The sequence below is a fragment of the Ostrea edulis genome, chromosome 1 (genome assembly GCF_947568905.1).
Source record: "Ostrea edulis chromosome 1, xbOstEdul1.1, whole genome shotgun sequence".
Lineage (NCBI taxonomy): Eukaryota > Metazoa > Mollusca > Bivalvia > Ostreida > Ostreidae > Ostrea > Ostrea edulis.
Window position 1 is genome coordinate 105,617,992 of NC_079164.1, and position 10,475 is coordinate 105,628,466.

The 10,475-nt window shown below is 35.5% G+C and overlaps 2 non-coding genes across 2 annotated transcripts; both read left to right on the plus strand.

Annotated features, from left to right (window-relative positions):
- The first annotated feature begins 1,757 nt into the window (after positions 1–1,757).
- On the plus strand, positions 1,758–1,830 carry Trnak-cuu (transfer RNA lysine (anticodon CUU)). Its single transcript has one exon. It is a non-coding gene; the product is annotated as a tRNA-Lys (tRNA).
- A 68-nt stretch (positions 1,831–1,898) lies between these two features.
- Positions 1,899–1,972, plus strand: Trnat-agu (transfer RNA threonine (anticodon AGU)). Its single transcript has one exon. It is a non-coding gene; the product is annotated as a tRNA-Thr (tRNA).
- Positions 1,973–10,475: the final 8,503 nt, after the last annotated feature.

A 10,475-nucleotide genomic window follows, 5' to 3' on the forward strand; every position in this document is an offset into this window, starting at 1 on the left:
TAACAATTTCTCAATCAAAAATTAAGTGTCGTGAATTCTCAGTCTTTTCGCTACATATTTTACACATGCAGGTCGAAATTGTGTTGATTTCATTGATGTAATAATTATTGGAAAGTATATTGTTTAACAGTTTATAGTAAAATTCTGCAATTTGTTGTCTTGAAGCAGTTCATGATCAACTTTATTCAGATATATTCTAGCCGTCACTGTTAGCTATATTAATTTTTTATACTTTGCTTGCATAACTGGCTCTTCAAACTTTTTCTCTACAAAAGTGTTGTAAAGTATATTGTTTTATATTTATATTGGCAGGCAATGTGTAATAAGATCTTTAGATGAACTGCATATGGTGAAATCATTTTTGTTCGCATTTCCTGAAATTTGATTTTATTATTTTGTATTATTCTTTCTTTTCTTTTTTCTTTCTTTTTCTTTTACTAATAATTCCATCATATATCTCCAAGTGGCTGTCAAAACCCGTTATCTGAAAATAAATCCCTATCATAAAGTATATTACTTTTTAATCAGTTTGGAAAGAAGATTGTTTGCCTTCATATGAAAATCTTTCATTTGACCATATTGGTTGTTTACGAAATTGCACGGTATTGAAATCATCATGTACATGTATTTGTTTACAAGCATTAAAACATGTAAATACTTGTTTATAAAACAAAGGCATTGTCAGTATTATTTCGTAGTTTTCTATTCTTTTTTAAGTAGTCATTATCCGATTCATATATTTCAAAATACGATGTTTTATCTCTTTCAATCTGCAGACCCATTAAGTCTTTAGCGCCTTTTTTTTTCCAATTCGACATCGTTTATACCTAACCCCCCCCCCTCCCATCTTCAACTTTTCCAATCATGGTCTTTCTTTTTATCCTATCAGTTTTGTTCCATATGAAATTAAATATTAGTCTATCAAGCTTATTGATATAATCTCTATCGGGCGATTACAAAATACTTGCTAAATAAATAAGTTTTATTAAAGCTAGTGTGTTTGTAATGGTACATTTTCCAAAATTCAAATAAGGTATCTGTATCGTGATAGATTTTCATCCAATTTTTGTCATGGCCAATGTATATACCTAATCATTTTACTGCCCTATCTGTTACATTTATTCTTTATATTTCTGTAAGAAGATTTTTAAAGGACTAAGAAGAATGCATTCGGTTTTATTAATGTTTTATCTTAGAGCCTGTATGAATGCAAATATTGTTTATTGTGTACACAGCCTGATTAAGTGATTCTATATCATTCAGAGTTAAAGTTCTATCGTCAGCGTGTCGTATATATATATATTTTTTTACTTCCTTCTCCATATTTTATTATTTATATAATCTGCTTGGAATCCTTTTATCGTTTCATTTTCCATAATTTTTAAAGAGAGAATTCCAGCAATATAAAGATATAGCAGGGCCGATATTGGACATCCCTGCCTTGATTCTCTTTGCATTCCACATGTCTTTGATATCCACCCATTGTTTTTTAAACTGAAAATTGGACTATAGTATCTAAGACCTATATGTTATCGCGCAAGGGCACTAGCAACAAGGTTCAATAAGATGAAGATAAATATTTAACTCTAGTTCTTATTACAATGAAAAAGAATGCTAAGTTTTAAAAATACCTCTACTCGGGTAATTTTAACACATGTATTAATTGTGCCCTTGATATCGATATATATCGGGTTTTCCCTGGTGATAAAGGACGTCTTACCGGGCCAGAGTTAATAACATTGAGAGATAATAAATCAGCCCGGCTAGCTCAGTCGGTAGAGCACGAGACTCTTAATCTCGGGGTCGTGGGTTCGAGCCCCACGTTGGGCGATATGTTTTTCTTTCTTTTATTTAGAGTAAATCAATTTTAAATATGTCACCTCTTATTATAGACTCAAGGCTCCATAGCTCAGTTGGTTAGAGCGCCAGTCTAGTAAACTGGAGGTCGAGGGTTCGAATCCCTCTGGAGCCTTGCAGCTGATACTTTTTTGATTCTTCAAAAATGATGAAATGAATACGTATTGAAATAATATGTCAACCCTTGTATCCATTTTTTTGTATCATACTAAGTGTCCTTAAAGACACTTGCAACAACAAAAAAATATTCCTCCTCTTGAAGAATTCTACTTTTGACATTTTTACAGTTTGTGACAAAATTGGGGCATGTTTGTAACTTTTGTTACTGTGAATTATACATTTAATTAAGAAAAAAGTTCGCGTTTTCGTAGATGTTTTAGGATAACCTCCGAGATCGTGAATTGTTGATTGTGAAATCTAACAGCCGAAGCTGTTAAAAACATTTCGAGACTGAAGAGGTCATCCTGCATCTTCCACTAAAACAAGAACTATATTTCTATTCTACTACGGCTCAGAAATATAGGCCTATTAGTCGATTGGTTACCTATTAAACTACGAATATTACGTCACCATGACGTAATGGCAGTTTCCGAAAGGGACTAGGCCTCCATGTTTTTGCTGACATAAAAGGTGAGATGGTATGGTATATTAAAACTATTTTGAAAAGTATTTCAAGAATTTGGTTTGATGTTAACGAATTATATCAACTGCTTTGAATACACAGTCTAAGAAAATTACACATACGTGGGAGGGTTACCTTGTCTCCATTTAAGAAAATTCGGTCCAAAATCAAATTTTTCTAAAGTTTAAGTAGGAAGTTCCTCTCAACGAGTCAATGGCCTTTTCGAAGTTTAAAAATATTAAAATTCACTCTTCATCGTTAGTTTCATAATAGTCAAGAATATCCAGGATAAAACGCGCACTTATTCCTAAAAACGACTTTTATTATAAGCGGTTTGCTCATTTCCTATTTGTTTATATATACACGTACATATAATCTTTGTGCAAAAAGGAATTCTATAATCTTATAGTCCGTGTTAGTGAGACGGGAAGGCTTGTAGTTTTTGAATTAATAGTTTTCTCCTTTCTTATATGTATAAGAGAGATAACTGCGAGTCATTGAGGATACGTTATTTTTCATTTATAAAGATTTCTTTCATCATATCATAAAAAGCAAAGATAATTGATCCTAAAAGCATTTATAGAATTCATTAGGCATTCCCTCTAAGCCTGGTGATATATTTGATTACATATTCGCAACTGTCTCATTACATACGGACAAAGAAGGGAAGAAATCGCACATGTCTTTATCTGTGATATTAACATAATTTCTTAAGTCCCGTGGGGATCCGGGTTAAAATAGAACCCCTTGCTTGTCGTAAGAGTCTACTAAATGGGGCGGTCCTTCGGATGAGACCGCAAAAACCGAGGCCCAGTGTCACAGTAGGTGTAGCACGATACAGTTCCTCCCTGCTCTATGGCCGCAAGCGCCGAGTATAGGCCTAAATTATGCAGTCCTTCACCGGCAATGGTGACTCCACCATTAATCCGATATCCCCCTGACTCTTACCCCCGCTTTTATATTGTGACATGTGCGGGGGAGAGTCAGAGCGGAAACGGTCGTAACACCGACAAATGCAGCATCACTTGAAGTTGGTCGCCGCCTCACCATTCGATTTCTTTGCGCGTCATGTGTCAGCACATAAACACACAAAATTCCATCGTTTAAACAGCGCGCATCGTATTAATCATGTGAATCCTCGCGTCTTGGAAGATAGATCCGCGAAATAAAGTTGTAAGAGGTAGGTAAAGCAGCGACACCAGCTGGTGTCACAGAATTCCCACTTTTCAATATGGAGTCCGCTCTGACTCTCACCCGCACACGTTACAATATAAAAGCGGGGATAAGAGTCAAAGGAATCTCGGATTACGACACCATATGAGTGTAAAATTCTCGAGAGGGGCGTTAAACAATATACAATCAATCAATGATATTCATCGATGTCTTCATTCGAAGCTGATTTTGATGTGTAAAGGTCCTCGTAAAAGTCGCACATTGCACCGAGTATGTCGTCATCCTCTGTAAGCACATCGTTTTCTTTTAATATTTCATGAATAGAATTTTGTGTTTGGTGTTGCTTTCCTAGGCCGAGAAAATATTTTGCGTTTTTCCCGGTCGCTAACCCATTTTGCCCGTGATTGAATCTTTCATCATGTTGCTTAATCTATTTTCTAATTCTCTCTTTTTATTCATGTCAATTAATCTATGGGGTAAACTTTCATTTTTTGTCATTTCATTCTCAATTAATATTCGATATCAATTGTTTCTATGGGTTTTTTTCGGGGGTGGGGGGCGTTTAGTAGAAAAAGATTTCAATCGTTTCCATTTATCGGTAGAAGGGCCTTCGTTATCACTTATACCTTTGATAAAAAAAAAATTGATTTGTCTATTTTTCTTTTCATTTTAGAAGTGACGTATTGAGTTTCCAGTAACCTTTTCCTCGCTCTTTATCGTGCATAGATATACATGTATCTAATTTCAACACTGTGATCCATTATTATGAGTACCGGAAATATTACGAAGGCTTACTTGTTTTACTCTCAGTAATAAGTGTGTACTGATAAATATGAAATCTATGCGACTCTTTGGAATGCTGTTTGCATTACGTCCTGTAAAATGGTCAAGCTTATCATGTTTTTCTTTCCATACGTCTTTTTTCCCGTGGGGATCACGTGAGGTAACTTGTATAGTTCAGATGATTCATGAATTCATCATCAACGGACAATGGCACGTCTTTCACAGTAACCTTAACAACTTGCTCTTTTTGGACCATTGAGCCCTGCGGAAAGGGGGTTGGTATCATATCCATGTACCAATATATGTCAATACCTTCTGTGAGCAGTTTTTTTTTCTACTGGTTGCAGATTTTACATAAATCCTCTATATAGATTATCTGTCCTTTTGCATGTATATCATATCTGATACAATTTGACTGACTGCAACGGATATCTCAAAATCAGATATACATGTACGCTCAGCATCGGGCGTGATTTGTCCTTGCAGTTCTTGGTCTTTGAAATAAATAGGTTTTAAAAGCTCCATTTTTAAATATATTAATATATTACCTTATTAAGGCGAAGAAAGGTTAGTGACTGAGTGGGATTGACTTCAGTGCCTTGTGAGTATCGCTACACACGTTAGTGAACACTGATTTAAACAATGAACAATCTTAAGAACTTCGATTGATTGATTGATTGTTTAACGTCCCTCTCGAGAATATTTCACTCATATGGAGACGTCACCATTACCGGTGAAGGGCTGGAAAATTAAGGCTTATGCTCGGCGCTTACGGCCTTTGAGCAGGGGGGGGGGGGGTTATCGTGCCACACCTGCTGTGACACGGTACCTCGGCTTTTGCAGTCTCATCCGAAGGACCGCCCCATTTAGTCGCCTCTTACGACAAGCAAGGGATATTGATGATATATTCTAACCTGGATCCGCACGGAACAAAAAAAAAAAAAAAAAATTCGAAAAGGTCAAATATTCACAATATATACAATTCAATATGAACATAAGAATGTGGAACGAAGGAACTCAAGTAAAATGCTCTTAAACCTTTAAAAAGCCCCAAAACGCAGAGCTCGGAACATATACGTCCTTGCGGTTTGCAGCGTCACGTGACTGAAATGTACATCGTAAAGGGAAAGGCAACCCTAACCACATTGTTGCTTTTAAGAATAAAATATTACTTACTGATATCGTAAATGACAGTCTTTAACTACAAAAATCCTTGCCTAACGATTAAATCAATATCAATATCATGTATTTTAAATTACCCGCTGCTAAGAGAGCGGCCATTGAAGTTTAATTTATGACGTCACACCGTCGGTTCCGGTTTATTTCATCAGCAGCACTGTAAACGTGACAAGTCACGAACAGTTAGTTTGGAGCCGTATAGATTTTAGCCCCTTTTTTCGCAAGAAGAAATTGATAAAAGAAAATGTTCAGTCGAATTGCAGACCACGCAGAGTCGAGACGGTACACGTTTCTTCATACAAATGTCTCGAACCTCAACTTCTCATTGCGCAAATGATGTATCCACAGTATACATATTGATTTCTTTCCATATGATTGGTTGGTCAGGAATTTCGGGGGGAAATTCACATCTCCCCTACGTATTAATTAATGCAACAGCTTGACAGGAAGGCATCAACCTACTCGAAAAAAAAAATCTACCACATGCACATCTTAGATGATCTTAAAATCTCATCAAAACCGAAACAGACGATGTGATGTCAAAATTATTAATTTTTGTGGTCTTGAATACAAATGAGTTCCACATCATGTCAGCCTCTATAGATGGCGGGAATTTCAATGCTTAACGTTTTCAAATTAGTACTGAAGCTTATCTAGGCCGTATATCAGCAGAATAGTGTGACAAATTTTTATCGTATAATTAATCCTATCATTTATCATGTAAATGTTTTTTGGGGTTGCCTTCCCCTTGAATAATATAATTGTTCTAGATCGTTCTCAATACGCTCAAAAGGAATTATATTTGGCAAGAACTTATTTGTTAATCAAAATCGTGTTTTTGAGTCGGCTCGCGATAGCAAGAAGACACTTATTATCACCGGCACTGCACTTCAGATTTTGAGTCCAAACCTTTGTTGATACATACGCGAGATCATGCAAATAGTTCTTAATCTCTAGTCATTGAAATTTCGGCAAGATATGGGAAACAGTGTGTATATCAAAGTGGTTAGTGAAATTAAAGTATTGGTTATTGTGTTATGTACATTGCTCAATCTCTACCCAGATTATCGTTCCTTACACTCACATTACACTCTAGCAGTGTCTAACAGAATTGTGACGAAAATATATCTGAAATGAATCAACGAATTCTATATTTGTTTTGTTTAAATAAATAAACAACGAACGAGTTAACGTCATATACATACGCACGTGGTACACTTTTGCGGGAATACTTCAGGTAAACAGAACGAAGGAAGAGGCGATAAAAATATTTGAAGACTTCAAGAGATACCTGCTACAAACTGTGCCCGTGCTGTTACTGTTTTGTCTTTTCGGTATTAGGTCGAGTGGCTAGAGCATCGCACTCAAACCACACGGCCTCTCACCTCTGTCGGAGCGGGTTCGAATCCCGCTCGCGCCGGCAAGTGAGAAAGTTTCCCAGTGTACTTTCGGAAGTCGGTGGTCTCTTCCCAGGTACATTGTATCTGTGTTCTCTCTTCCACCAACAAAAACTGGGCGCCACCAGATTACTGAAAAATTGTTGAATGTGGCGGAAAACATCAATCAATCAATCTTTTTGTATTAGGCTTTAGGCTTTTAATATTTGACATACAAGTACCGATAAATGATCATCTCATGCAGATGTGCTTGGTACCATGGATAGTGACCTTTGCTCTTTTATGTTCACACAAGTTTTGAAGCTTTTATGGGTGAGTTCCTCTAGCCGATGTGTCGTGTTCCTAGTTGGTGACATTTCCATAGATATCTAGTTAAGCATAATACGCATGTTAAACATACTTTAAAGATTCGGAATTCAAGCTTATAAGACCGTGTTGTGTACCCCCACCCCTTGTTGGAAATCGCGGATGAGTCGTCTCTTGTTGATAAAGTGAAGTAGATCCGGATGTATGACATCATATTTCTTTATAATTTTAGTATTTTGACATAAATTGGCTGTTTTTCATGCAATTTTGTAACCCCAACGGACGAAGTTTCACCTAAGTTCGTACCCCCCCCCCCCCAAGATATTTTCTCGGAGGTTGTTCATTTTTGAAATAAATTTTGTGAAAATGCTCAAGATTTATATTATGTAAACCTGTGAATACAGTATTTTCAGATTGACTCGTTTAATTTTTATTTATGTTATGACCATTTGTAGTTAATTTTTTATCATATCTGTACATTCCGCTAGTATCCTCATTCAGAGACAAGTTTTGGGGAGTGTCTTGGCTACCTTGTCTGTCTGTCTTTTCATCCATCGATCTGTTATTACTAAAGAGTTACTGTGTCACACGCATTTCCTCCCCTTTACACTAATGAAATAGAGCCTAGCAGTTAATCCTAATTTAATGAATTTTTTATTTTGCACTGATTTAGACGCAACATGCAATAAAAGCTTTGTAAAGCGGATCTTAATCTCGCAACAGTATATTCATATATCATAAATTAGCATTCACAGTACCATTCAAATTAAAATCGAAATTGTTTTTATTCTAGTAAACTTGATCTTTCATTTCAAATCTTGAAATTCAGTACAATAAACAAGGTACCATCCCTACAAGTATGACAAAATTGCAACGAACAGTATAAATATTGTACACAAAACTTTTAGACTTCTCTTTTCAGCGACTTTGGCCTTGGAAACCGATGTCTTTTTAAAAGGTACCATGTCTGCAAGTCTGACAAGATTTGGATGAAAAATGTAGAGATTTTGTAGTCTTCTGTCCCCTGTAATCTTGAACACCAATGGGAACCGAGGTAAGACATGATATTATTGCTGCAAATTTGATGACAAGCGTGTAAGACCACTACGGGAGTATGAACACACGAACAAGGCACACAGGGACTCCATATCATTCCGTTTTCAATTTTCATGAATATTTTTTTATTTAGAAAATTAGAATGTCTATCTGAGTCGTTTAGGCATGTTTTCTTATTTATTCATATTATGCATTTGGACTCTAAAATATCTTATTTGCAAACAAAGTACCTTTTTTATCATCCCGGGATAAATCACAAAAAAATTATATAAAAAACTTGAAAGCTTGTTTCACTTTTTTCGATTGTGAAATCATACTTCATAAGAGGTGTTTTAACGAGCCATCAAATAAAAATTTAGTGTAATGAGCTACCTTAACGCAGCTTGAATCGATTTAGATCTTCCTGAATTAAAAAAGGGATATTATTTTATCAAATGAATGCACAGATGTGAGACGATGATTGAAATTCCACATAGGTTGGAACATGTACAAGCAAAGAATAAATATCATTTACACAATAATAGATTAATGTAATGAGAGCGATTTGGGGCAAGAATAAAAACCGTTCGATACCAGTTGTTGATAGTGTTTTTTGATTTATAAAAAAAAATAAAATGTTGATTCCATTTTTAGTCTCAAATGTATATTAACAAAAGTAATGTATGATGAAAATTGGTAATTTTTACAAGTTGGATGCCTATCGAGTTTAACATTAAAGAACAAACAAAAGAAAGTCAATCTCTCGCGTTTATATTTGCAAAGTTTTTCACATGAAAGAAATCTCAGTAGCCCATATTTGGCTGACATATATAGTGTTTGAAATTGAATTTTCGTGTGCAATTTCTATACAAGTTATTTCAGTGGAGAATCTAACACCTCATTAATCAGCCTTACGGATATCTTGCTTTGTCATCAACATTTTAAAAAGTATAATCTTCCAATTATAGTATTTAAAAAGTTTTTGACATTTATTTTTTTTCACACGTTTGAATGTGATCAGCAGGGTTGAACTGTTACGTAACAATACTTTGTATACCGGCATAATATTGTTAATTGTATCGCCAAAACTCCTGTTGTGGTCCCAATATTATGTGTTTTCCATCAATGCTGATAATTTCTTAAAAATATATTTTATTTAATGAATTCGAATACTCATATTTATCATTCTCTAGTATATTTTCTTTTTTGCTGTGTAAAGTTTTACCTGAGTAACTTATTGATGACCTCTTGTTATGTTCTTGTCCGGCATCGTTCATATTTTCAGCTTTTTTTTCTGGAACGGCTAAACCATTTGCAATTAATTTGGGTATATAACATACATGTATATCGGTAAATGGAAACAAAATTCGTGACTTCCTGTATCCGTGGGGCTGTGGCTAACACCATCAAAATTAATACAAGTCTTAACAATCTTCTTTACTCCTGGACACCAAAGTGAATCTATTAGCATGATTATAATAAGCAATGAGTCCTTACGTACGAAACTGTGGAATTCCTGAATCTAGGGTTTAGGGTTCATTTACCATGGTGGGACTATGTTGGTCATAAATTGAAAATGCAATATATGTTGGATTTTTTTTAAAAAATTTCTAGCAGTCAAATTGTGAACAATGAGTCCTACCAAAACTGAAATTCATGACCCCCTGGGTTCAGGATTCGTGGCTCGGGGTGAGGCTAAGACGGTTAAATATGGAGAATGTATTACCTTAGAAAATCTCCTATTTCACATCATTCAAGCCATGTACCAAAACTATTAAGGTATTCCATGTATAATAGAGCATATCCGGTTAAAGTTACGAAATCAGCCGATGTTTTCGACTTCGGTAATTTCCGGAACTGCTAGAGTTATCGTTTATTCGGAACGAGTTAACGTTCCTAAAGCAGAGTTATCGTCCGTATAAATGGCGCCGACCAGAGATAGCAAAGGTCGGTTTTCTGGACGAAAGATATCCAAGACTTTTCGTGGCATACAGAGGGTATTGAAGGATAATAATTACGAGTCTGGTCATACATGTGAGAATGATCCATGTGAGGATTCCAACTGTCCTCTGTTTAACAACATAAAGTTAGGGAAATATGCGGAAAAACACAGCTGGCAGTAC